This window comes from Filicampus tigris, chromosome 4 (assembly GCF_054856515.1).
Source record: "Filicampus tigris isolate MCC_2025a chromosome 4, RoL_Ftig_1.0, whole genome shotgun sequence".
NCBI classification, from domain to species: domain Eukaryota; kingdom Metazoa; phylum Chordata; class Actinopteri; order Syngnathiformes; family Syngnathidae; genus Filicampus; species Filicampus tigris.
In genome coordinates this window covers 23,935,788-23,963,161 of record NC_141220.1, presented here as the reverse complement: position 1 = coordinate 23,963,161, position 27,374 = coordinate 23,935,788, and the positions used below count along the sequence as shown (strand labels likewise).

Below are 27,374 nucleotides of genomic sequence, written 5' to 3'. Positions count from 1 at the left end.
ATCTCTCCTGTTGAACATTGTCGCTCTCAGTAAGGTGTGTTTGAAAAATGTTCATTACAACAGGTGACAGGCTCAAGTTCCGTGGCTTGACTCCACTGAATGTGCTAGCACAGCTAACACAAGTACAGATACTGAGTGCAAAGTGGCTAAATCGTGAATATACAGGTATGTGAGACTTGATTTGTGACTCGCTTGAAAATGACATCACAACTGCTTACAACGACCAATCACAGCTGACCTGTTCTCTGAATCTGAGCCGTGATTGGTCGTTGTGAGCAGTTGTGATGTCATTTTCAGTCGACAGAAGACAAAATGGCCGCCCCCAGAGATGGCTAAAAACGGGTGGATTAACACTTATTCCACAAACGCAATGCGTTGACTTCCGCTTTAAAAGTTGCTTTGGCCTATATTAATTCATCAAAAAAATCTTTATATTATAAATCATATCATCAAATCATAATTCATGCATGAAAGGGTTATTCATAAGCAACTTCTGAGCTACCATTATTTTGTCAATATAACATCATGATATTGAGTAATGATGTTTTTTTTTTATACAAGTAACAAACGTTGAGTTTTTTTTGTGCAAAAACACAAGTCACCTGCTTTAACTTATTTAGTTTAATTCCTATGCTTGATGCACAAGAGAAACTAAAAGTCTCTAATATTAGACTCAGTGGGGATTAGTGCGCATTTTGTTTGAAGCCTGTTGTAAATCTTTGCTTAGGGAAAGCGCAGAGGACTTGCTTTGAGTCCTCTCCTCACGAGCCTGTCATCGGTGCTTACACACAGGAAGACACAGCACGGCCATACACGAGTGGTGGCCCCGCCTTCACCACCAAACACCACAACAACAAGACACACCAATCTGTCACTCCACAATGCAACCTGTGTCCTACAGGAGGCCAAGTTGTCATTTCAACCGCCCGTCCATAAGACAAATGTCCCCTAATTCCTTCTGCCCAAGCGCTGCAAAACAAATTTACGACAGCGGCCCCCACGGATGAACGATGACACGGCCTTGAGAAGGAGAGGTAATTTGCTCTTAATGTAGTGCCGTAAACATTTATCACCAGGAAAGGGATGGAGGCGATTCTGATGAGTGTTGTGCTGATGTCGTGCTACCTTAACGCACTTATAAGTGACAACAAACAACACCAAAATAAAAACAAAATACTTCAAATACTGGTAATATATATCACTGTTTATCAAACTTTATTGAGTCAAGGCACATACTGCATTCTATTTGAAAAATGTCACAGCACACCGCCAAACAGGATTGTCACAAAAGCTGTGGTATTGTGTCAGGTTTTTCAACTTACAAGCTGTCACTGTGTTGATTTTTGTTTTGTTTTGTGGACTTCATATATCCGGCTAGCATCAGTTCATGATGCTTACCTTGCAATGAAAGTGAAACTATCTGGTGTGTATTTTCAGGGTTTTTTTGGTACAGAAAGAAGAAATTGATGATGCCCATTGAATTAAAGGTGAATATACTCATACTAGAAAATCAAATAATACTATTAATACTAATAATACAATATACCGCAAAGTCAATGCCTGGTTGCTGCCTTGTAAGCCAGTGCAGCTAACGAGGATAGCTAGGAGCTCCAAATGTCAACATTTCTATTGGCGGAGTTGGTTCTGCCAAGTTACTGCCTGTTAGCTAGCTAAGCTAACAAGGCTATTCCCGAGTTGCAATGTAAGGATAAAGCCAGTTCGCGCGAGATAAAGGTAAGCAGTAATCCTTCTCATTTGAATGCACACTGTTTATCTATTTTTTAATCAAAATGTTAATGTTGTGCTACAAACATGAAAGCCAAGTAATTACTGTCCTTTAACTAAAACAAACCAACAAACAAACAAACAAACAGTCCTTTAGCTAGCTCAACTAAAGAGTCTAATTCCTGGTTGCTAGGTCTGTATAGACCTACCTAGCGCTGGATAAAGCTATGTGGTCATCTGTATACTCAGTTGAATCCGACAAAAATCAACAAGCACACATTTTGTCTGCTGTTAGCTGAAGCTGTTAACCAAAATGTTGATGATATGCTATTATGCTACTAATGTGAAGTGTTGTTACTCTCTTTTAGCCCTCTGTCAAAGTTACAACCTTTGTACAAGTAATTTGTATTAGAAGTAAAATAATGCTACATTTTGGTCGGTGTAAAAATACTGACATTGTTCTACTAATGGGAGGTCGTTCTTTTTCAGTACAGCAGAGCCAAACAAATCCCATGATGATTGACAGTTCACTAATGGAAAGCAGACAATAAAAGTTATTTGCTTTATTAGGACAACCCTTGTTATGCTGATTAGCCTCCCAAATTAGAAGCATGGCTGTTAGTTTGTTCGTCAGTGTACACTTGTTTCTAATGAATGAGTGTAATCCATCCAGTGCACGGTGAAGGCCGCAATTAGTAAAATGTCAACATTGTTGTTCAAATCGCTCTGCATTGATATGTTGAATACATCTGGATGTTTTGTTTTTTTAATTAGCTACAAAGAAAAAAAAGATTATGCCTTTTCTATCCAAAGCAAAATACTATGCACTCAGATGACTGCTGCTGTGTAATAATGACCACAGCCCTGCGTCATTATCATCTTTGTGATGTATTATGCTTCAGGTGGAAAGAAATGAGAAAAAATGCCCTGTTTTGTTTTAGATGCAGCGCAACATGCACTATCCTGACCATAGCAACGTTGCACTTACAATAGCCCTTTGTCATCATCTTATTTGTTTTAGATGCATAGCAGCATACTATGAACTGTCATGTCTTTTGCAGTGAAATCCTGAAAACAGCCCTTGGCTATCATCTCTGGGATTTATGTCTATCCTAGTGTAAAGAAATCAGAGTAAACTTTTTGGTCTGTTTTGGATGCATCATCATATCGTTTATTGACACTCTCGGTTGAAAGTACTGCCACTACCACTATATTAATGTTTACATATGATGGAAAACACCTTAGGCACATGGGCTAATAATTAGCATCTACAGTATATGGCGGTATCCATACCCGATAAGCAGCAGATATCTGAAGATCACCCATGCAACAACACATCTAGCAATATAACAGTTGGCACAGGCATATATTATTTATCCTTTGCAAGGAACGACTAATTGTTGGTATTAAATTGCCCTCAGGTGGCCAAAGCATGCACACCAGAATGAACAGCAAAGTGCATACAAAGGAGAAAGTGTGACAAAAACTGTTTAATTGTATTTCATCGTGAAAGAGAGCAAGCCAGTTTCAGTCCTCCAGATTGGTCAATAAGGTGCAAAAATAACACCCACGCTTGTGGACTGACCCATAGTATAGATTTTGGAAACAATATGACATTTGGTAGGAGAGCAACATACCATTCACTGTCGTGACTCATGCAGCATGACAGTGGCAACGGCCCTTCGTTAATGAATTATCATCATCCAAGTGAAAAGAAATGTGAGAAAATGTTGTTTCGGAAAGTACTGCCTTGAATTTTGACTCATGCGATGTTGCCAAGCTATTTGTTGGCTATTTGTTGGCGTGGCTGTGACTCGACAGCGTGGTGTGACTCATCTGGATGCGTCACTCCGCTAATTGTCACTCCGGCTTTACCCAAGGCGTTCTCGAGGGCCCGCGAGCTAACTTCTCATCACAGCTTTGCTACAATGATGCTACCTCAGGGAATGATTTTGTATACCAACCACCAACACCAAAACAGACTTCGTTAATAACCATTTCTGTTGTTTACATACAGTGAAAAGCACCTCAATAGACCCCATTTCTGCCAGCACCAAAGGATGAATGCTGGCTGTCTTTCGTTTTATTTATTTATTTATTTTTTTACTTTCTTTCGCAATGCTTATGTTTGTGCTATGTGTGATGACAAGCTGAACATGTTAACGGTTACAACTAACCATACTTTGAAAGCCTACGCTGAGGTTGGAAACCTAACCCTGCTTGGAAATGTACTTTGAAACCCTAACACTACACTGAAAAAACCTGATGGTTGAATTTACTCAACTTTATTTTGTCATGTGGTCGCACAAAATAAAATAATCTATCCAGATACATTAAAGTAGTTGTATAGTCTACTTATAAAATGTACAACTACAACAATTTTAATGTATCTGGATAGATTATTTTATTTTGTGCGACCACATGACAAAATAAAGTTGAGTAAATTCAACCATCAGGTTTTTTCATCATCAGGAATGATCTCTCTGACAATGATGACATTCAAAGGCAGTAAAGCAAACTGTATGCACAAGCAAATTTGCGAAAATTTGGAATGTGAACAGATAAGGTGAAAATAGCGTTATTCAAAGCCTGTGCCACTCTATACCGCCTCCCTGTGGTGTCGTTACACGAAATCTAAATTTAGGAAGCTGCAGGTTGCATACGGCGATGCTCAAAGGCTGCTTTTGAAGATTCCTCATTGGACAAGTGCTGCTAGTCTGCTGTGTGTGCAGAACAATGTAACAACATTGAATGCTGTCATAAGAAAGCTTGTATATACATTTTTAATGAGACTTATAGTCTCACAAAATGAAATAATAAGTGTGCTTGTAAGCGGAGTAGTGTTAGGTATACCTCTGTGCTCTGGAGGCACTGGGGAAAATGCCTGTATGGATTGTAGTTGTTTCACCTATTCTTTGTCTGTCACTTTTATGTTATTTTATGGACCTCTTCTGAGTCTGAAATAAATATTGATTGATTGATTGATACTTACAAACCCTGCTTTGAAACCCCAATTCAAATTTGAAACCCTACTTTGAAACCCGAACCCTACTTTGGAACCCAAATTCTACGTAGAAACCCTACTTCTACTTTCAAAGCGTACTTTGAAACACTGAACCTACTTTGAAACCCTAGTTTGAAACCCTACTTTAAATCCCTGACCCCACTTTGAAATCCTACGTTGAAACCCTAACCCTAATTTCAAACAATACTTTGAAAACTTAACCCTCGTTTGAAACCCTCACCCTGTTTTGAAATTCTAACCCTAATTTGAGAACCCTATTTTGACACTATAACCCTACTTTGAAAACCTACTTTGAAACCCTAACCCTACTTTGTAAAACTAACCCTATTTTGAAACCTTACTTCGAAACACTACTTTGAAATCTGAGGTCACTCATGACCTGACATGACATGATATGAATACAGTGAGTTACTATGCGTACACAATAGTTGTAATCGTAATGAGAATGAATTGACTTTTTTTAATGAAAAACTGATTTTTACAAGTATTTGAAAACAATCCACACCTGTTTTTTTTCATTTTTTTTATAGAAAAGTCAGAATATAATGAGAATAAATTTGTATTTTTTTACTTACCAAGTATCGTACCAAGTTGTATTTTTAAAATAAAAATCTAAGGAAAAAAATAAGTCGATTTTTACAAGAATATATTTTTTCTTAAAACAAGCCACATTTTCGAGATAAGAAATTTGTATTTTGAAAAAATAACACTTTTTATAAAAGGTCTTATCTTGCGAGAATAAAGTAGTATTTTTACACCAATATTTTTCAGCGAAAAAGTAAACACTCCATGAGAATGAAAGTTATATTTCAAATATGAATATAACAAATAAAACAAAAGTCATATTTGTATTTATTTGTGAAATAGAATTGAGTGACAAGGTAGCGGCTACATTAGCTTTCAGGCTAGCTTTCGGTGCTAGCTTACCGCTCCAACTTTCCTCACTAGCTTTCCGTGCTAGCTTCTCGCGCTAGCCTTTCCTGCTATGACCGTCAAAAATGTAAACCTGACTTAAAACATCGCTTGTACATCTTAAAGGAAGAGCTTCAGTTTAAAAACATAACCAGAGTATTTCACTAAAGGCGATAAAAACTGCAATGCAGGCTTCTGCTAACTTGCCACCCTTGTGCTTTGATGTTTGAAGATTTCTACACGACTTTTTATGACTTTAATAAGCCTTCTCTTTTGCTCTCCATTTTTTTTGTTTCCTTCTCACGTTCCGCGCTGAAGCCATAATGTTTTACAGGCTTTTTTTTTTTTCTTTTACTGCCACTGGGACAGAGTCAACGACGCGGCATCTTGAAATATTTCACTGTGTGTACGTTTCATTGTCACTGGCAGTGTATGTAGGCCATACCACATGATGCCAGGCCATGTTGACTAGTGGATGAGCAGGCACCAGGAATACAAAGTATCCTACTGCCCACTGTTAACTTTCGCCTTCTTCTCAACATTGCTTGTGAGGCTCTATTGCAGAAAAGCCAAGGCAAAAGCAAAGTAACGCCTCTGCTAACTCAACTGAGGTATCATGATGTCACGCATGATAACGGTTTGAATTCTGAAAGGGTTGCGCGAATCAGCCGAAATGCAGTGAAAAATTAGAATAGGGATATATTTCAGAAGAAATATTTAAATATTACGGTAGTAGATATTAGTAATACCGTGAGATAAGGGTTTGTTTGCTTTCCCATTGAAATGAATGAAAAGGCAATTCATCCGTTCCAACCTCCTCCCCCAAAAACGTTTGTCATAACGTGTATTTTAATGATGAAAAATATAGCACTCGATAGTACTGTCCTTTCTAAAAACATACTGTAATAAACATAATTAGATATAGTTACAACAAATTAATTAATTTTGTCACACTACATCAAGTGAATTGCCATTGTTCTGCTATGACTTTTGTTTTATCTGGTGTGCACTGTTCATTGAGACGCCTCAACTGATCTCCCAGCTCATTGGTGCAACACTAGTATCAGTCTTTCTATGCAGAGGATTAAGAATATATGGATGTGAGTACTGCTATATTGTCAGTCTCCATATGTTGCTGCACGAGTCAAAATATTACAAGAATAAAGTCAGTGTTCCAGGACAAAAATGGCACTAAATTATAAGATCTGTGATCTTTTTTTCAAGAAAAATGGCAATTCAAGAAGAGTCTTATTATCTTCCAAGAAAAATGTCAAAATATTATGAGAACAATTCATGATTTTTTTTCCAAGAAAAAAAAGTCAAAATAGTTTATTAGCCACGAAGATGGAACAAATATTATTATAATAGTCTTATATCACCAGGAAAACTGTCAAAATATAATGACAACAAAGTCACAAGTACAAAGAGAAAAGAGACCTAAGAGAAAAGTAAAACTATTATGAGATGAAAGTTTTTTTTTTCAGGAATTAAAAAGACATATTTTCTCAAGTAGCAACTGACAGTAATTCACTTTCCATTTTAAACTTTTTTGTGTGGTGCTTTTGAGTCCATGTTTTAGACAAGAAGAAGCATTGAATGATGAATTCGACTCTTTACGTGATCTTAGCGTGCAGGCTGCTAGCAAGACAGCTAGCTGCCTGTTTCCTCCACGTTTGGTTCTTTTGGACCGAATAGACTTCCCGTTATCATTTTAAAACTGAACGTAGATATTATTCCAATGAGCAGTTGTTCTACACGCATAAACAGAACAATTTCCCATTAGCACCTGTCATCGCTCGTCAAGGCTGCGTGAAATTATTCGAAAGTAAAACACAGAATTGGAATAATTACCGGCTGGCTTTCTAAATAATGCAATCAGCATTTTAATATGCGACATAATTTCAGTGTGCTGATGCCAAATGCAACGTGCCATTGTTCATCAGTATTCCTCTATGCAAATGTTATGGAGAATAATGAGATTAAAAAAAACTGTGCTGCATTAATAGTCACTTGCTAATTATGTAGATCAGAGCTATCATGTGTTAAGGTCGTGATCAGACAAATAAGAAGGAAAGGAAATAAGAAGAGCCACTCACGGTTTCTGTCCACTATTCCTTTCTGTAACTCTCCCAGTCTCTGTGTGTGAACGACACTCTGTGAAAAATTAACAGAGCGCTGCAAAAATAATCAGCTTCTCAGGTCAAGTAATTCATTGGCATATGTTTGAGTCAACTGAACGTTTTTGCTCAAGCATGCAGCTCTTTTCGATCTCCCCAAAACATTGCTTATGAAGTCTTATTATCGTTGATGTTAAATAAGTGAGTGTGCGCGTGCTTCTTGACAGGTGTGTCCAGGCCAGCCTAGACTCGGTGCACAAGCGTGCACACAGCTGGAGCGAGCTCTCCACTTCTCTCTCCAATCTGCTTCTCTCTCGCGCCGCCCCTCCCGAGCTCTCAGCTCCGCGCCGCCGCGAGCATCCGCTCCGCAAGAGCAGCGGCATACGCGCTCAGAATCGGGACCGATGGCACCTCCGGGATACGGCAGCAGTTCGGACGGCTAAGAGAATGAATTGAAAATAAATAAAAGACAGGAAAAAAAAAAGTGGACCGAGGTCGGCATCGGACGAGGCGGCAGGAGTGGAAGAGGAGTGCAGGAGAGAAGGAGGACGTTCGCGGCTGGAGCCTGCCTGGCTGCACCAACGCTCGAGCGGTGGTTTGTGGCGGCGTCGCTCGGTGCTGTGCTACCCGAGACCCGGCATTCCGGCGGCGGATATCGGCGTGTGCTGACGTGGAGGTGAGTGACACGAGCGCGCACGTCGGAAAGTGAGCGTGGACGTGCAAGTCGATCAGCATGACTTTTGTGATTGTGGGTGACTTTACTTACTATCATCGATGGCTTTTTACTATTAATGGATTTTTTGGGGAATGACTTTAGTCATTTCATGGATGGATTGAATTGTTACTATTATTAGCATTGATAGCGTTACTTATTGTTATTGACTTTAGTTAATGGGTTTCCTTAAACTATTGATGGTTTTAGTTATTACAATTGATGGGTTTACTTATAACTGTGGATGGCTTTATTTATTATGGATGGGTTTAATCATGACTCTGGAGGGTTTTTCTTATGACTTCCGTGGCTTTACTTATTCCTACGGATGGCTTTACTTATCACTATGGAAGGTTTTCCTTATAAGTATGGATGACTTTACGTATTACTAGGGTTGTTTGCTACCATTTTTTTTTCAAACCACACCAGCATGCTTATTCACTCTTTGAAAACTCACAGATACCACGTACCGATACCTCTAGTACTTTTGATATATGAAATTACATTGAACACAATACCAAAAAAAAAATGAGCAAAAACCTTTATTTCTGACACAGATGATGATTCGCCGATGTGTCAAACGCAGTTATAGGCACCAGCTACTGCTGAGGAGGACTTACTTGTTGTGGGTGGTACCCAATATCTTAAAATAAGGCGGATTTACCGATACTTGATACTAGCCCATCCCTACATATTGCTATTGATTGCTTAACGTACTGCTATTATTGGATTTACTTATTAAATAAAAGTAATGACTTTAGCGATTCCTCTGAATGGGTTTTAGCTACCGCTATTAATGGCATTCATTACTTATTACCGCAAATGGCTTGATTGTTATTATGGAGTACTTTTGTTTAGTTACTGCTATGGGTGACTTAACTTTTTACTCTCAGTGGCTTAACTGATGAAAGTTTATGTCAGGCCAGGACCTCTTTAAAAAAAAAAAAAATTATATATATATATATATATATATATATATATATATATATATATATATATATATACATATATATATATATATACATATATATATATATATATATATATATATATATATATATATATATATATATATATATATATATGTATATATATATATATATGTATATATGTATATATATATATATATGTATATATATATATATATATATATATATATATATATATATATGTATATATATATATATATATATATATATATACATATATATATATATACATATATATATATATATACATATATATATATATATATATATATATATATATATATATATATATATATATATATATATGCATGCAGAAAATGGAACTATACAGTACAGTACATAAACAATATGTATGTCCACAAAATTTGTCATTAGATTACTTGACTTCTTGTTGCTGCCAACTCTCCCAGTCCTTTTTTCTGTTATTTGTACACATGAGATTAGAAACAGTTCCCCGTCAATCAATGCCGATCAATATGATCTTTGTAAAACTCCCGCAGTGTCTGTCTGTGTGGTTTCTTGTTGCTACCGCCTCTCTTTGTCCTTTTTCCGCTCCGTGAGGCAGCACCTCCAAAATATTGGATAGGTGGCCTGTCCAAACTCAGCAGTTTTATCTTTGAAACATTTATTTTGTTCACTTGCGTGTGACTTTCTGGAGCAGCCGGCTCCTTCTGTCGTTTCTCTGCTCAAATCACAGACTGTTGTGCGTTTTAATCACATGAAACACCAAAAGAAGGAGTCACACTTCCACAAGGTCAGGCAAACTCCTTCATAAAGCGACGGAGGAATTGCGTCACGTTTGGGTTTCTGCTGCCGGCGTCCCCTAACCCCCAATCCCCCCCCCCCTCCCCCCACTCCCCAGCCAAACAGTGGCTCATTACTTCCCGCTGCCGGCCCACTAGGGGTCACCAGAGGTGAACAGAGCTTCTCACCCCAGCTTGTTACCAGAAAGAGCTCTTTTTTTCTTCTTTCATTTTATTGTTTATAAGGGGACGAAATGCCGGATCTCTGTTAGTTGGTACCAATATAAAAAAATATATATATGACATCTGAACTCATCTATGTTAGCCTCTTAGATAATGCAGCAAAGTATCATCCAGAGAGCCATGTCCGAATACTTTTGTCCATATTGTATGCCTATTTTGCATCACGATTGGCTGTACATGAGGTAAAACGCTCCTCCTTGATGCAAGTCCCGGGGTTAATTAAAATGCACCGCGCGTTATCAAAAGTTATGAACAGAAATATGGAGTAAGTACGACGGCACTCAGATTAATATTCAAATTCTTCACTGTCTCAAATAGTCCTAAAAGTCGATTCATTTTAGGAGCGCTTTTTTTCCCCAGTATTACACTTGTGCTCCCCACTCTCTGTAATTGAGTACATCTGCTATCCACTCGGTTTGGGGGGCCTTGACATATCAGTTATCTTAATCAGCTACAGGTATTTTATTTATTGATTACTTTTCTGTAAATTCATTTATTTTCTTGTGTGAGCCTTGAATGAAATTTTCATTTTTTAATCCACACATTTGAGAAAAAAAAAATACGATGGTTATCGTGCGCTACTTATAAGTCTTTCACTGATTTGAATTGTAATGCATTCCTTTAGTTTTAATTCTATTATATTTTTTTCAAGACATTTTGAATTCTTGAACTGCAGCATACTTAGTCTGTCTACTATCTTTTTGTCTATCTGCCGACTGTATCTCAGTTGTTGTCCTTTTACAAAAATTTTCCATGAATGGTTGGACAAATGTTAGCAATAATGGTTGTCGTGCTTCTTCACCCCCCCCCCTCCACGGACCCCCCGTTTTTCTTTCCCAGTGTTGGTTATCTGCACTCGTAGAGGTCATAAATATGACTCATTCCGCCCACATGATATAAACGCTGCTGATGCCCCTCAAATATCCCTTTAACCTAGCATACTGTACATGTTCTAGGAAACATCAAGACAATTTTGAATCTTCATGAAATCTATGTATATATATTTGGCAAAAAAAAAAATCAAAGACTCTTCAGGGTTTTCCAATGAAGCGTAGGGTCTTTGAAGCTAACATTTTGCTTTTGAAAGAATCAAAGACTGAAACATCCACAACGCTAATATTTGTTTGAAAGCATCATATACCATTTTAGGAATTTTCTATGTATCTAGTGTGCATATTCTTGTGAACATTGTTTTTGTAAACATCAAAAAGAATGTAGGAATCTTTGAGGCTAACAGTGAGTTTTTGAGAACCCAATTACATTCTTCAATGCATCGTGTTTTTGTAACATTTCAAAGGCAATTGTCAACGCGTCACTGAAGCTAACGCTGCATTTTGGAAAAAACTTAAGGCAAATTCATTATCAAGGAATCGTCATGTTTTTGAAAACATTTAACCTGTGTGGTCAACATGTTTTTGAACTTAGACAATTTTGTCCTCAACAAACCCAAATGTAGTGTTTCTGAAATGTTAAACACCATTTAAATAAGTCTTCAAAAAAAACTTGTTTTCTTCTTTTGAAAACTTTGAAGTCAATTCAGTCTACTCCAAGTTAACATTTTGAAAACACCAAAGACAATTTCGTCTTCAGGAAAGGTACTATATTGTTTCTTTGAAAACATCAAAGACCATGTACAGTTGTCAGCAGTTTAATGTTGTTTTTGAGGACATCAAAGACATTTCTGAATCCTCTATGATCCTATCGTACATGTTTTTGCAACAAGGACAATCGAGTCTTCAAAGAAGCTAACGTAGGTAAACATCGAAGACATCTCTGCCTGTACTCTATTTGTGTTGAATTTGCTGTGTCCAGTGCTGTTTTTAAACTACCCCAAAGAACCCCAACCCTGTTGTTGAGGTTCGATAGCTCAATAACATTGTTCACAAGAGTCTCCAAAGCACATTCATTAGCACTGAAACGAGAATTTTTCATTCCGCTAACTGATGAACAAACAGTCGAGACGGCCTGTCGCTTCTGTTTAGACAGCTTTCCTTGCTTTCTACCTGCCGCTCGTTTGAAGCCGCCGCCATATCGCCTCGATCAATAAATGGCTGAGATGATGAGATAACATCCCTCATCCCGTCTCTCCAAACCACAACTCCTCCACTTTCCTCAGGTGGGCATCTGCATGCCGTCGCCACATCAATGGCGCTCATGAATTATGGAGCCGCGTCCCGCTTCTGTCACCGGCAAGTCTAATTAGCTTGGTCTGACACTTCTCGGCATCGTACGCCAAGTAGAAGATTGGGGGAGGTTCTGTTGTTCAGTGGGTAGCCCTTTGCCTGTCCATCAAGCGGTCTGATCCACGTCAGGGTGGTGATGACATCATAGCGTGGCGACTCATGAATTCAGTCGAGCTAGCTTAGCATTTTTTGGAGGGATTCATCACAGTGATCATCACATCACAGACAATTGAATCTTAGAAGATAAGGATCACACATTTGTAAATGTCAGTGAATTTCCCATTTCTATGCCCTTCATCTGTGTACTTTTGTCGATATCAATTTACTTGAATGCATAAATCAGTTTTTGGAGAATTTAATGAACTTAACACACCTATTTTGTCAATGTCAGACAAATGTTTTTCTAAACACCAAAGACAATTGATTCTTTAATCAACTTGATGTATGTGTTTTGAAAAATCCATGACAATTTCGTGTTCACTGACTCTCGATTTTGAAAACATCAATGACATTTCAGCTTCTTGAACGAACCGTTTTTTATAAACATAAAAGGAAGCGAACATACTAAAATATGTGTTTTTGTGAACGTCTACGAACATTGAGTAATCTAAAACAATTTACTGTTGGAAGAACCAAATATTCTTCTTAACATCAAAGACAATATACAATCTTGAATGAACCCTAGTGTACATTTTTTTGTAAACGTCACAGAAATGTAGTCTTTGGATAACTAACCTAACGTAATGAATGTCATTTAATTCAATTTATTTCATTGAACCTCACCTAAATATGCACAAATGATAAAGTGAATGATATTATTTAATGTAATTAGCAGTGTTTTTATGGCCATCTTCCCAGTTTGTTTTATGAAGAAAGTGATTACTAATCCTCCCCCTGGGAGTATTTACAAATGTGTAAACTCGTGAGTGCCCGCCTACTTGGCTACGTTGTCCGCCATTATCTGCTCAGGCTGATGAAGTGCCCATGATGTGGCTCAGGTGATCCCTGAGAGGAATTGGAGGTGGTGTGGGATGATGACGGGAGGGGAGAGGTGTGGGTCTGTCTGGTCAGCTGATGGGCGCTGAGGAGCCTGAGATTTATGACCCCAGCAGAACAAAGCCGTGTCTGCTGAGGGCCCGTGAAGCATAAATCAGCCAGAAGTGGGTCAGGTTGGGTCAGCGGCTGGCGGCAGATCTGCCCTCCCCCGACTTTTTTTTTTTTTTCCTGAAGGTGCGCTCTGTTGTTTTAGTGCAGATGACGGCCGCGTTGCTCTTAACAGGCTCTTCAACTCACCGAGGTGTGCAACGAATCCTTATTTTTCCCAATGCTAAATGCTGTTAGCGTTGTGTTATAGAAAAAATGTATACTGGAGGTTTATCTTTTTTGAAGATTTTTGGGGGGTTCCAAAAAAAAAAAAGTAGATTTTCGCTATGCACGCATGGTCTCTATCACCCCACGAATAGCAGGTTACACTGTATAGTTTACAGTTGTAATATCACTATTCACCACTAGATGGCAGACATGGATCAGTTGCTCTTGCACCGGGGTCTTATACTGCCCCAAACTACAATGTGGATAGGCCTAATAATTTTTGCAGATATGGAATGACATGCAGGACATAGTACCTGAATAATATTATGATTTTGAGTGAGTTCATTTTTGTGAGAAAAAAAAATGCACAAAATGAGTTGTTCCACTTAATGTTGGCTTGCTATTTAGCCGTTTTGTGCCGTCCCTGAATGGTTGAATTTTTATGCACAAGAGACCTTTGCACTGGAAGAAAAAAAGAAAATCACAGTATGTGTTATTGTTTGTTCAAAATGTTTGTATATTTTGCACATTCACACATTTTGTCCATGTTTGAAATAGCATTTTTGTCGTACATTTGGTTGGGAAGTGGTTGGTCCGTTGTGGCCCCTCAGTAGTGCTGATAAAAACTGTGACCCCTCCATCATTGAAGTTGCCCATCCATGATTTAGAGTGTCCAATGAAGCTAATGTAACTTTTCGTACTTTAAAAAAATATTTTACTGTTTAGTGCAGAACAAACACAAGTCAGTCTTCACTAAACCAGAAGTACATTTTTTTTTATAAACATCAACGAAAAATGAATCTAAATGAAGATAATGCGTTTGTATGGACTATTTAGTCTTCTTCCACGTGTGTACTAAACATACTTTTATTAACATTAAACACAATTTAGACAGCAACAAAACGAATGCAGGTTTATTTTTGCTAATATCAACTTTTTAGAAACTTAATGAAGCTAAGGTACCTTTTTTGCAAACATCAGACTACTTATAATGAAGCCAGTGCTGATGTTTTAATAAACTACAAAGACAGTTTCGAGCCTAATGTAAATGCTTTTGCAAACATATGTCAATCAGCCATCAATGACGCTATCACATGTGATTTTGTAAATATTGAATATTGAACTTCATGTAAACGTCAAAGAGCTTTATTTGATCTTCAACGAAAGTATGTATGTGTTTTTTAAAAGAGGTTTTTCAGTGATCTGGATTTACATTGTTGTAAACATCAAAGGTAGTTTGGGTCCTTAAATGAGTGTCAACAATTAAAGACAATTAAATCTTCAATGAAGCTAACGTGCGGTTTTGTAACGATCACAGACAATTTTGCCTCCATCGAACCTAACGCAAGGTTTTTGGGACTCACCAGAGACTATTTGATTTTAAATGAAGCTAATGTAAGTCTTATTTAACATCGAAGACAGTAACAATATGCTAATGAGTTGTGGGTTGCGGTTTTGTTCTTTTCCACTCCACGCTGCGGTTCTGGTTCCCATGGCTTCTTTTCCCGTTCACTTTGGTGACTCGTCTTCCTGCGGGCTGCCTGAGCCCACGTGGAAAATTGATTTAATATGTGAGGATTAGCGTTGCTTGCTATAGGCGTGCGCTTTACATTACGATGATTAATCCGGCATCGACACGCAGGCCCGCACGCACGCGCACACGCAGATTAAACGATGTTATCGGCTAACGCGACAAGTTCAAAGGTGTTTTCTCAAGTCGACATGACTCGAGTGCGGGGATAAAGAATCGGCGGCGGCAAGGATGCGTCATTTGTTTGTCTGCACGTCTTTGTAAACATCAAAGAGACTTTAAAGACCTCAATCAATCTTTGTAAACATCAAAGACAGGTTACAGTCAAATACAATTTAATTAAAGTCATCAATTAGACTTTTGTAAATGTGAAAGGCCATTTGGAATCCTAGATAACATGTTTTTGTGTGAATATCAAAGACAATTAAAGTCTTCAATGAAGACCGTCTTGTTTTTGCAGTAACAGTTGTAGGCGGTGGCGGAAAAGTTGGCAACAATGCAGACGCTAGTCGTAGCTCTTGCTTGCTTCCTCGTTTTTATTTGGGTCCACATGTGTGCGTGTAAAATAAAAGCACAACTTTAAAAATAAAATGACAGCATATTTTATGGTTTGCTTTGATTTCATGCTTACTCGTAGGGCCGGTCAGAGACTGTGGGCAGGCTGGATGTCGATCCCGGGCCGTACTTTACCCAGGTCTGCTATCAAGGACGGACGGCTGCAGGATTTTTTTCTCTCCTTGGGCTAAAGAGTGTCTTTACATTTTTTTTTTTTTTTACATTGGGAGGGGGGCTGATAAAATAATGTATAAATATATTTTAGAATATAAAATACAAGTGCTGGAGGGGCTACTCAGATTTCAGAAGGGGCTTATCTTCTCTTTGTATTAAAAGATGAGAGAAAATACAAACGACGTTTCTCTGATATAAAAGATCACCATCAGAGGATGGTAAAATGCTTTTCAACACTCTTATAATAATATTTACCTTCAACAAAATGGTCAGAAGACTCTTTCATATATTTTGCTTGTTGGAAATCATTCCGTTTTGCCTTTGCAATCCACGTGTTTCTTGTCTGCTCACTCAGTTCCCTTGTTCATTCACGTTCGCGGTGTCTGACAACAGGTATTCCGAACAAGCTTCTTTTCACATCGTTGTTCACCTTATTTTTGCGTATATGTTTTACCATTGTGAAGTAACTTTTGAGAAGCGAGTGATTTCTTCAGCTTTACCGGTCACCAGTCGATGTTAAGGCACGTGTAGCCAAACAAACGACTGTTCGCTAGTCAGCAGGAGTCACAATCACACCTATGAGCAATTCAGAGTCTTTCATAAACCTAACATGCTTGTTTTTTGGAATGTCGGGGGAAATCAGACGCAAACTTCACACAGCAATGCAGGAGTCGAGATTCGAACCCAAAACTCGGAACTGTGAGTCAGACATGCTAACCACTAGAGCACTGCTTAGTGCAATGTAAATGTCTGCCATCCAATGCTAATGAACATCCCGCAGATTTTGAAGGTCGCGTCGCATTGCCTTCAGTCAAGACCATACAGGAAGTGAGCTGGAGCGGGAGGCGTGCGGTGCTAATGTTTTGCTCTTTGTGATGCTAATTTCCAGCCGGTGTGCGCAGCGAGCTGGGAACAATAGACCAAAAAGACACTGGCCGACAGTGACAGGCGCTTACCCCCTGTAGCGTCCGACCGGCTGTCGGCACGTCACGCTGGCAAAACACACCGCAACGACAGACAGCGACGCTGACCATTAAAGTACCTTCTGCGCATTCTATAAGATGTAATACCCTTCCATACCATCGGCGGCGCTAGTCACTATTTCTCATTGTTAGAAAAATCCAACCCAACTGTTGGCCGGGGGCGGATTATAAAAACATAAACATTCAGCTATATTCTTGGCTCGCGATGAACTCCCATGCGAAGTAAACCAGCCCGTTCTTGAATTGTGAAATACTTACATCGTCAACCCTCGCTCTTGTACTTGTAAGAAGATTAAGGCAGCGGAGGCGCGCTCACCGTTTTTCCGCATTTGTCACTTCCCGTTGGTGCTCCGCGCGCTGATTTGCTAGCTAACAGCCAATCGGAGTGACCACATGTCACGACTGGCGACGCCGATTCAACGTGCATAAACGCCCCCAAGATGCTCACAGACGGGTTACGACACTACGACGGTGGCCACTGCACCAGACAAGACGGCGCATTCAGACGCCACGGCGCTTCACGACCGCCGACGTCGGTTTGGTCTATCAGGGCCTTTAATCCAATTTGAACATTGAACAAGTTGATTGTGTAGCAGCGAATACACACTGAAAGCTAACTGGCAGATGAACACTTTAACAGAGAAAAACATTCATGTTTGGCTTCAAGTGTGAAACTATGACAGCCTATCCATTATGAATCATGTTTCTTTTTGTTTGTGTGTGATATTGTTGTTTTGAAATGTTATTATAGGCAGAGATCTTCTTTGATATGAAACAAAGACATCAAAAACAGTTTAATTAATTCACCTTTTGTAACCATCAAAGACAAGAATGACGCTTACATATATGCTTTGTAAACACCAAAGAGAATTTTGTGTCTTCAATAAATCCAACATCTGTGCTTTTGTAACAATAAAGACTAGTTTGCATTCAGTTGGACCTAACATGCACTGTGTGTAAAAACTAACAATTAAAAATGATCGAGTCGTGAATAAACAATATTTTAAACATCAAAGACAATTTAGCCTTCAGATGTCTTTTGTACATAAAAGATTTAGTGTTCAGTGAATATTTTGTAAACATCAGAGACAATTTTGATGCGCACCAGATTAGAAATTGAATCTAAATTGGCCTTTTGGAAAATATTAATTGAAGACAAATTTACAGTGATGTTGCAACACAAAAAAAAAGTTAAACGTGCTTTGATCGATGCTTTTCCACCGCCATTTTTGGGAGAATTCTGAATTGTACAATCTCAGTGGTATTCATTTTAGGTGAGTGGAAAAAGACAAAGAAATTTAGTGGGGTTTTTTTTTGTTTCGCAACAGGCAAAGAAAAAGTAAGGTTTTCTGAGGAAAAAAAAGCAAAATGCTTTTAGTCCTTTTACCAAAATGTGGGCACATTTTTTTTTTTTTTTTATAGATTTATTCCTATTTTTCACCCCAACAGATCATAAAAGATTTCCTCAAATGTGCAGAATGCTCCTCTTTACCTTTTTAGCGGTTTGTCTCCAAGGAGCCCGCTGAGATCGCGAGTGAAAAGCTGCTTTTTCCCCCTCTTTTTTTCCGAGCTCTTTGAATTCAACATCTGTTCTCTGGCTTCAAGTCATAGCTGCCGTGCAATATGGTAATTCCTCCCCTGACAACTTTGAATGAGGCATGATGTCTCACGCCGTGCGCAACGCTCGTTAGCTCGCCACTTAAAGACAACGGCGGGAGATTACGACATTTTTACGACTTCTTGAAGTTGCTTCCGCTCACATTAATTCCAGGACGTGACATAAATGTGTACGCTGTTATTTATTCCACCTCAGGTTCAGAATGGGGCCATAAAGGACGACGACGGTGGACATCGGGCTGGCTGTCGGCATGACGTATCATCCTGCTCTATTGTATTGTATTGTAAATGTCGCATCATATCATGGTTGGAATGAATGAATCACATGGTTTTGAATCATAATTGAAGCTAGTTACATCGTATCAGTCAATTGGCACGAAGTGTAAACGATCTTATTTCATGGTATCGTATCGTAATTGTTGTGGATTGTGCCGCATCGCAAGTGGAATGAATCGTATTGTATTGTATCATATTGTATGATACGACCATATCGTAATTGAATGTGTCGCAAGCGCAAATGATCATAATTCAGGTGAATTGTATCTCATTGCATCATATCACATCGTATCATATCGTAATTGGAATTGTATGCTAAGATATCATAACTGGAGTAAATCGTATGACATTTTGTCCAGAGCTGGGCATCGTCCCTCCGTCCCCGAGTTGCCGTCCTGCACATTTGATCGACCCACGTGGTCCCAGTCGGTCGGAGTCAGGCAACCGGCGTCGAGAACGGATTTAACCGATATCACGTCACACTAGGGCGCCGCACTCCTGACACACGGTCGAGTAAGGAAAAAAAAATAAATAAAAGAGTGTTGTGTACCTACAGACGTAATGACACGTGCTTCATATTCTTTTTATTTCACCAACTACCATGCTGCGCCTGTCGTGTGTGTGTGTGTGCCAGTTGTTTTTGTTCGATATTTTTTCCTCGTTTGGCAGCGTGTCTGCTCGTGCGGCGCCTGCGCGTGACGTGAACATTACGTTCTCGACTCCGATTGGCTGTCGTCGACGAGGGACCACGTGGGTCGATTAAGTATGCAGGATGGAAATTCCGGGACGGAGGGATGATGCCCAGCTCTGATTTTGTCATTGTATAGTGTCTTATTACTTGGACTGTATCGTAATACAACTGATATAAATTTTATCACTTCATAACTGGAGTCAGTTGTATGGTATTGCATCATAATGCTTCATATTCATATTGCACTGGAGCGAATCGTATCATAACTGGAATGAATCGTATTCTATTGTACCCTGCATCATATCATAGTTGGAGTGAATCGTTCCGCATCATTATTGTCGTTTCACAACGGGAGTGCATTGCACTCTTCTCAATATGTATCAATGTATCATATCGTATCATATTACAAGTACTGTATGTTGAGTTGTAAAGCACCATATTGTATCATATCGTATTGTATGGTATCGTAATTAAGTGGATAGAATCACATTACATCTCAGTAGGAATGAGTGCGAGCGTATTGTATCGTGTTTTATAGTTGATCATATTGCAACATATTGTATTACACTTTCGATTGGATCATGCTGCATCTCAGCAGGTGGAGTGAATCGTATCGTATTGAATCACATAATGTCGTATTGCATCGTGTTGAAACATATCGTTTTGTGTAATATACTCGATTGTAATGTAATTGAATTGAATCACACAGATTCATGTTGCATTGTATCGGATTGAACCATAATCACATCACATTGTAATAGGAATGAATGGGTAGCATATTATATTGTATGATATTTTATCGTATCGTATTGCATTGTATTGCATCACATTATATTATAGTTGGATGGAATCATATCACAATGCATCATCAATTGGAGCGAATCGTATCATACCAGATTATATTATATTTTATATATCATACCGTATTGTGTTGTCACCATCATATCATCATGATCGTATAGTATCACCTTGTATCATATTCCAGTGTAATTGGATTGAATCATATTGCAATGTCATTGAAGTAAATCATATCGTATCACATCACGTTGCGCCGTATCATAATTTATAATAATTGATGTCATAGTGAGAGGCAGCGGGAGGGTTCCACATTTTACTACGCCTTGGAGTACTTCTGAATGCAATCATTCCAAGACGGGACATAAATGTGTACACTGTTATATATTCTGCTTCAGGTTTGGAATGGGTCCGTTAAGGATGATGACGCAGATAAAAGTGGACTTCGGAAAATGTGGCCTGTCGTCAGCGTGATGGATGTCACGTATTTGAACAGTCATCACGTGCGTGACATAAATTCTGAAAATTATAGCACTTTATTCCATTTTGATGGCGTTTTTGGTCAAATGAAGCTGTAATATGCTAGATTTACTGTCACTAATTGGATTGGGCGTGAATCGTATGCTGACATAGCACGTCGTAATAGGCGTGAATTGTCTCATATGGGATCACAACGTATCAGAACGCATTTCATTGTATTTGGAATGAATCATAATGGATTAGAATACACGGAATCATATTTCATTGGAATTGTATCGTATTGCATCGTAACTGGAATATTTTTTGTAATTGGAATCGTATCAAAATTAATCTCAAACATAATTATCGATTGATTTGATACTACATTAATTGTTGATTTAATCGATTAATCGTTGCACCTCTAATATACATATTTCACTGGAGTGAATCATATCGTAACTGGAATAAATCATTTTGTGTTGTATTCTGCATCGTATCGTAGTTGGAGCGAATCTTTCCGCATCATAATTGTCATTTCATAACTGGAGTGAATTGTATTCTTCTCAATATGCATCATGTCATATTGTAATCATACACCATCATATCGCATCATATTGTAATGGCAGGGGCGGACATTTTACCAAATTTTGCTGGTTCCCGTCCGTCATTCGTCAGTCCGTCGTTTTTCGTGACGGACTGAAACGTCAGTCCGTCAATACGTCAGTCAGTCCGTCATTTAAGTCTGTCAGTTAGACGGTTAAAAGGTCCGTTGGTCTGTCAGTCGGTCCCCTCAAACAACATCGGAAAAAACGGGTGTCCGCCAGTGACGGACTGATGGACCGTCACTGACAGACGCGCTCAGTGACGATTACACTGACGTATGAAACCCCGCTTCCGTCATTTGTCAGTCAGTGTATGTTAAATGATATCGCGTCAGTCATCACTCGTCAGCAAAACAGGCGTCCATCAGTGGTGGACTGACGGAACCGGTCCGTCGCTCTGATGGAATGCCCACCTCTGGAAAATGGATTGAATCACATCATCATATTGTTTCGCGTCTTATAGTTTACCATATTGCATCGTATTGTATTTATTGAATTATTGATTGATTATTAATTGATTGAATTATTTAACATCACACAGCAAGTGGAGTAAACCGTCTCATACTGTATTGTATCATGGATCGTACAGAATTATGCTGCATTGTATCGGATTGAATCGCATCGAATCACATTGTAATAGGAATGAAAGTATAGCATTTGATTTCGAATGGTATTTTATCGTATCGTATTGCATTGTTTCGTATCCACGCCTGCAACTGTTGAATATTTTGGTATTCGGATACCCGACTGAAAATTCGATCAAATCATCAAGTATTCGGATAAAAATAAAGATATAACGGGATATACGTATATTTTTGCTTGGTTTACATTTCTAGATAACGTTTTTTAGATTCATCAATAGATTTGAATCGTCCTGCGCGAGCAACACGAGCAGTATCTCGGAATCATCGGGAGGCAGCCGCTCGCCTCGACCTTGCCCGCGTGGCGCTGTCGCACCACCTGGACGTCGGCAAGGAACGTGCGCTGATTGCTGATTGTCTTATCGCAGGTGAAATTCCCGCTGCTTCGTGTTGTGTGTTGGCGAGCGAACGCGGCCTCGGCGGCGGCGGCGAGATTAGGCGGGAAATTGACACTGACAGATCTGATGCATTACGGCTTCCTGGGAGGCAGCTGCGGGGGCCCCGACGAGGCGGCAGGTAGCGCATCCCATCAACGCTGCGCCGCCTTTTCTTTAATACGCCTGCAGCACGTTGGCAGGATGAGAGCAAGCCGGCCCAGCCCGCCCGCCCGCCTGCTTCCTTCGCCAGTGGAGATAAGGCCAGGTGTGCTCGGAGACGATTCATTGGAATAATGTGTTTACGGCGACGGTAATGAATAGAGTGCGAGTCATTAATTTTAGCTCTTCCAGCTAAATAACAAAGCAAATATGGGCAAAACTGTTTCATTTCCCTTTGGAACTGGAAGCAACACCTCCCCGCTACTAGCCCACCCCCATACAAACCCCCACCAGCCTCCCTACTGCATCTGCGGTAATGAGATAAAACCAGCCTGCTTTGATAAGAAGTCCTACTTTGTTGTTTTTGATCTGCCTTGGTGGGAAAACGAAGGACGGAATGTGCAACCAAGCAATTACATACATTTCTTAGCTTTGTTTTTTTTTCATAGGATTTTCTTTCAAGGCTCTTTGGTAGCATTTCTTTTGGCTACAAAAATGTACATTGGATTGAATTGCATTATATTGTATTGTAAAAGGAGTTAGTGTTACTGTTTAATTCAGTTCATTTGAAGGACTTTTTAGAGCGGGTTTCATAGGTTCCTTTGTTTATTATTTTTTCAAGTGTTAGTTGTGCTTCAGAACACCAAAGTTGGCTATCATGTTGACGTAGATGGCACACAGCTATACGTATCAATATCACCAAATGACAGAAGTTCAATTAGCGTCTTGTGTCACTGTCTAAAGCAGATTCACAAGTGGGTGAACCAAACTATAATAAATGAACCAAAACAAAATTGAGCTAATTGTTTTTGCCAATAAAGAAAAAAGAGCATTGCTGTTAGTAAACATGGAGTCACTGTCTCTTAAAAAAACAAATTCCAAAATCTTGGGGTGCTGTTAGAATCGGATCTGACTTTCAGCAGTCGTATCAAATCAATCACCGAAACAGCCTTTTACCATCCGAAGAACAAATGCGGATTGCAAAAGTCAAAATGTCTAAACACATGTATTATTGTTTCAGTTATAGGGATGTTGTTGGGCAATTGAATTACTTACTCAAGGACTTGTTTATATGTACATATTTTTTTGCTATTGGACACTGGAGGGTGCTCCGGGCGTTGCCTGGAAACAAAAGCGTGTCCGTGGAAGCCGTCTGACTTTTTTGTGAAACGTGTAAAGTGTCAATTTTGAGAGCATAAAACTGTTTCTTTTCCCCTCGACATGGATGCCATGTCCTCTATTGAGCGTAGAGAGAGGTGCGACGAGGTGTCTGGGTGTAATTGACTCATCTGTTCTCTCCTCATAGACCACATCTCACTGCAAAATCAATTATCGGCTGTTAAGAAACCCCTTTTGTGGCTGTAAAAAAAAAAAAAAAAAAAAAAAAAAAGTGGCACTACTTTGCCCTGGATAGTGTGTTGCTTGATTGACGCCGTCAGAGAAGAGGTCATTCATAATCCTTCTGTTAAATGAAAGCCTGTCAAGAGAGAGCGTCATTATCTTTGAAAGGCAAAACTCTCGTGTTAAATCTGTGTTACGTTTTGCATAAGGTGCACCTAGTGCGTTGTCCCTTCAGTGTATATTAATATAGTGGAGTGTCTTTGTCTTGTCACTGATGATTGTTATGGTGTTGCTGTTGTTCATTATGTCAAATTATTCAATTTCATTTTCAGGTGTTATAATGAAAAGACAGAGTGGTACAGAGAATGGATGGATGGATACAGTAGTCTTATTTTTATGTTTACTATTTGGCAGTATTTTTATTTTGTATTGTTGTAATCCTTCATTTTTTATTTGGAGTATTTTGTTATTTTCTTACAATGGAATTTAAGTTTTTTTAAATCACGTGTCAAAATTTTCATGATTATTTTGCATTTTTGTTTCATTACTTGTTGGTATTTTGATTTTGTATGCGTGTAATTATTTATTTATTGTATTTTCATTCTCGTTTTGAATCTTTAGTTCGTTTTAACGTTGATTTTTTTAGCAACTTTTCTTTTTCTTTTTTGGGATTTATTCTTTAAAAAAAACATTTATGAACATGTTTATTTGTACGTGATCCTATCATTTGTCTTAATTTTATTTAATTTTATAATTCAGCGCAGCATCACGCTGAGCACACGAACGCACTGCAATCAAGCTCTCTCACGTTCAACACAATGCTGTGAGTCAAGGCCAAATTTTTTTGACCTTTTGTGCCTGGTTGCAACAATTACAATGACCCCCTAAAATTTCTTTCTTTCTTTTTTTTTTTTTTTTTTTTTTTGGCGAGTCCTTTTTTTTTTCCACCCAGCTGGCGTTCATGTGCGCCAAGCCATCAAAACCCAATCACGGACTTATGACGCCGTCGTTTCCCTGCGTTCATACTCAAATTTTCTCAAAGCGGAATTTCTACATTGGTGTCCGTACGAATGCACTGCGATGGTCTTAACCCACTTTGAGTGCCAAGACGCATAACAAGCTGTAGTGTTGCTCTTTGGAGAGTGACACGAGAAAGGCGGAAACTTGAAAAGAGGCCGGGAGCGCTAATGAGCCTTATTTTAAGAAACACAACACGCCTCATGAATATTTAACAGCTTGTCTCCTTGATGAACCGCAGCCACAACAGGAAGGGGGAAAAAAAAAAAACACATTATGTGCAAAAAATAAAAATCATGTCTATTACCCTGCTGCTGCCGATGATTGACACGTTCAGATGGCAAATTTGTACTGCTCAGACTGTAAACAAGTTTACTAGTCATAGGTGGCAAAAGTACCAACACTGCACAAAAGTGCCGGTAAATTGGAAATAAATGTCTTGCAAATTTGACACACTAAATTAAAGAGTCTGCCAAATTTGTATTCTTAAAAAAAATCGCCAAATACAAGGCTTCAAAAACTGCTCCCACAGCTCTCAAACACTTACACTAAAAGCCTCAAGTGGCTGGAATATATCCACGCTGCGACAAGGCACTCTTTTTTTTTCCACCCTCAATTTCTTTCCTTCTCTCCGTGATATGCATGCACTTACAGCCAACAACAAGGCGCTCTAAACTGGCCACGCCAGCCTGAAGCCCTGCTTCACACAGCGCCCGTCCTCACTCTTGATGCGTGCTCACTCACAGCGGACAACGAGGCGTTCTAAAGCAACCACACCGGCCCAAAGCCATGGTACACATGGTGGTTGTCAAGTTGGACTGTATATACATTTTTTGAAAAATACAAAAAAAAAAAACATATCCAAAAGATACAAAATAGACAAAAATACCAAATAAAAATGACAATTGAATCACAACCCCTCGAAGCCGATTGGTTGCCGGCATTGTGACGTGTCCTTTTAATATTGCTGCAATCTCCCCGTCATCCCCGGCCGTAAATCTCTGTGTCGCTCTGCGGCTCGCCGTATATTTTAGTTACGGCGCCGGCTTCATCACCCTTCACCGTCGACGGCCCCCCGTAAATATGCCACGCACAATTAGGCCGACGGGACGCACGCTCACACAACAAAACGAGTTAGCGAAGGCAGAGCGCCGAAAGGAGCGCTCGAAAAACAAGCCCGCCTTCAATCACCGGAGACGGGAAACCCTGAGGAGCCAAAACAAACATTATTGGCGAAAAGGGGGCTTTTCGTTGCCCCCTGTGGCCAACGCTGTCAATTATCAGTATGGACTCATCATACTGCCTTCAAATGTCTAAAGAAACCATGAACTGGTTGAAATATGTCACAATCACAATGATCTATGGTGGTCATCCCTGGTTTTATTATTATTGCAGTGGGCCCCCTGGCTCCCCAATGCTTAAATCTTTAAATGGATGCCATAAAATACACGCACGCACGTGCGCGCGCACACACACACACACACACAAACCTCCACACTTATTTGACATCACAAAAAAAAACAATACAAAGAATCACATGAAAACTACAAAAAGAATGATGAAAATTTTGCAAATATTACATATCATACAAAGTATTAGAAACAAAAATAACAAAAATAAATATTAGACAAAAATACAAAAACATTAAAAGAAAATTATATATATATATATATATATATATATATATATATATATATATATGTGTGTGTGTATATACGCAGAGCTGGGCATCCCACTATAACTTCGCGGTCCGTTTATTGCCTTCCGTCTACAGTCGGGGTACCCTTCCGCCATCTGCCATTTTGTCCGGCCGGACCAAATAGTAATCGCCTATAGGCCGGTCCGACTATCATTTTAAACGAATTCCCGTCAGCATTTCCGACTACCAACTTCGACAAACTACCACTAGCACCCCGTCCCCCCCGCTGGGTTCACCGCGGCATGGAAGCCTCACCGAGGCCGGAGCAAATGCGTCTCCTTTTATCTCCAAAGCAACGCTCGCGTAGTTTCAAAATAAAAGTCGACGCTTATTGAATCGGAGTTGCTTCCTGTTCAGCGGGCGTCGGCCGTGTTTCCTCACGGCTCAGCGGGCTGCGTCGGTCGGCCCCCGGAGTCCACCTGTGGGCTGATGGAAACAAGAGTGAGCTCTTGTCCGGGCCTGGGCCAGCGTGTAATGGAATTGTAAGCTCATTTCAC

General features: G+C 39.3%; 1 protein-coding gene across 2 annotated transcripts in view; it reads left to right on the top strand.

Moving 5' to 3' along the window:
• The first annotated feature begins 1,707 nt into the window (after nucleotides 1-1,707).
• mgat4c (mgat4 family member C) overlaps nucleotides 1,708-27,374 on the top strand; it is an 89,813-nt gene continuing 64,146 nt past the window's right edge. For both annotated transcript variants that reach the window (XM_086029535.1, XM_086029536.1), the window contains exons 1-2: nucleotides 1,708-1,734; nucleotides 8,007-8,455. The gene's annotated coding sequence lies outside the window, so the exon portion shown is untranslated. The remainder of the gene's footprint in view (nucleotides 1,735-8,006; nucleotides 8,456-27,374) is intronic.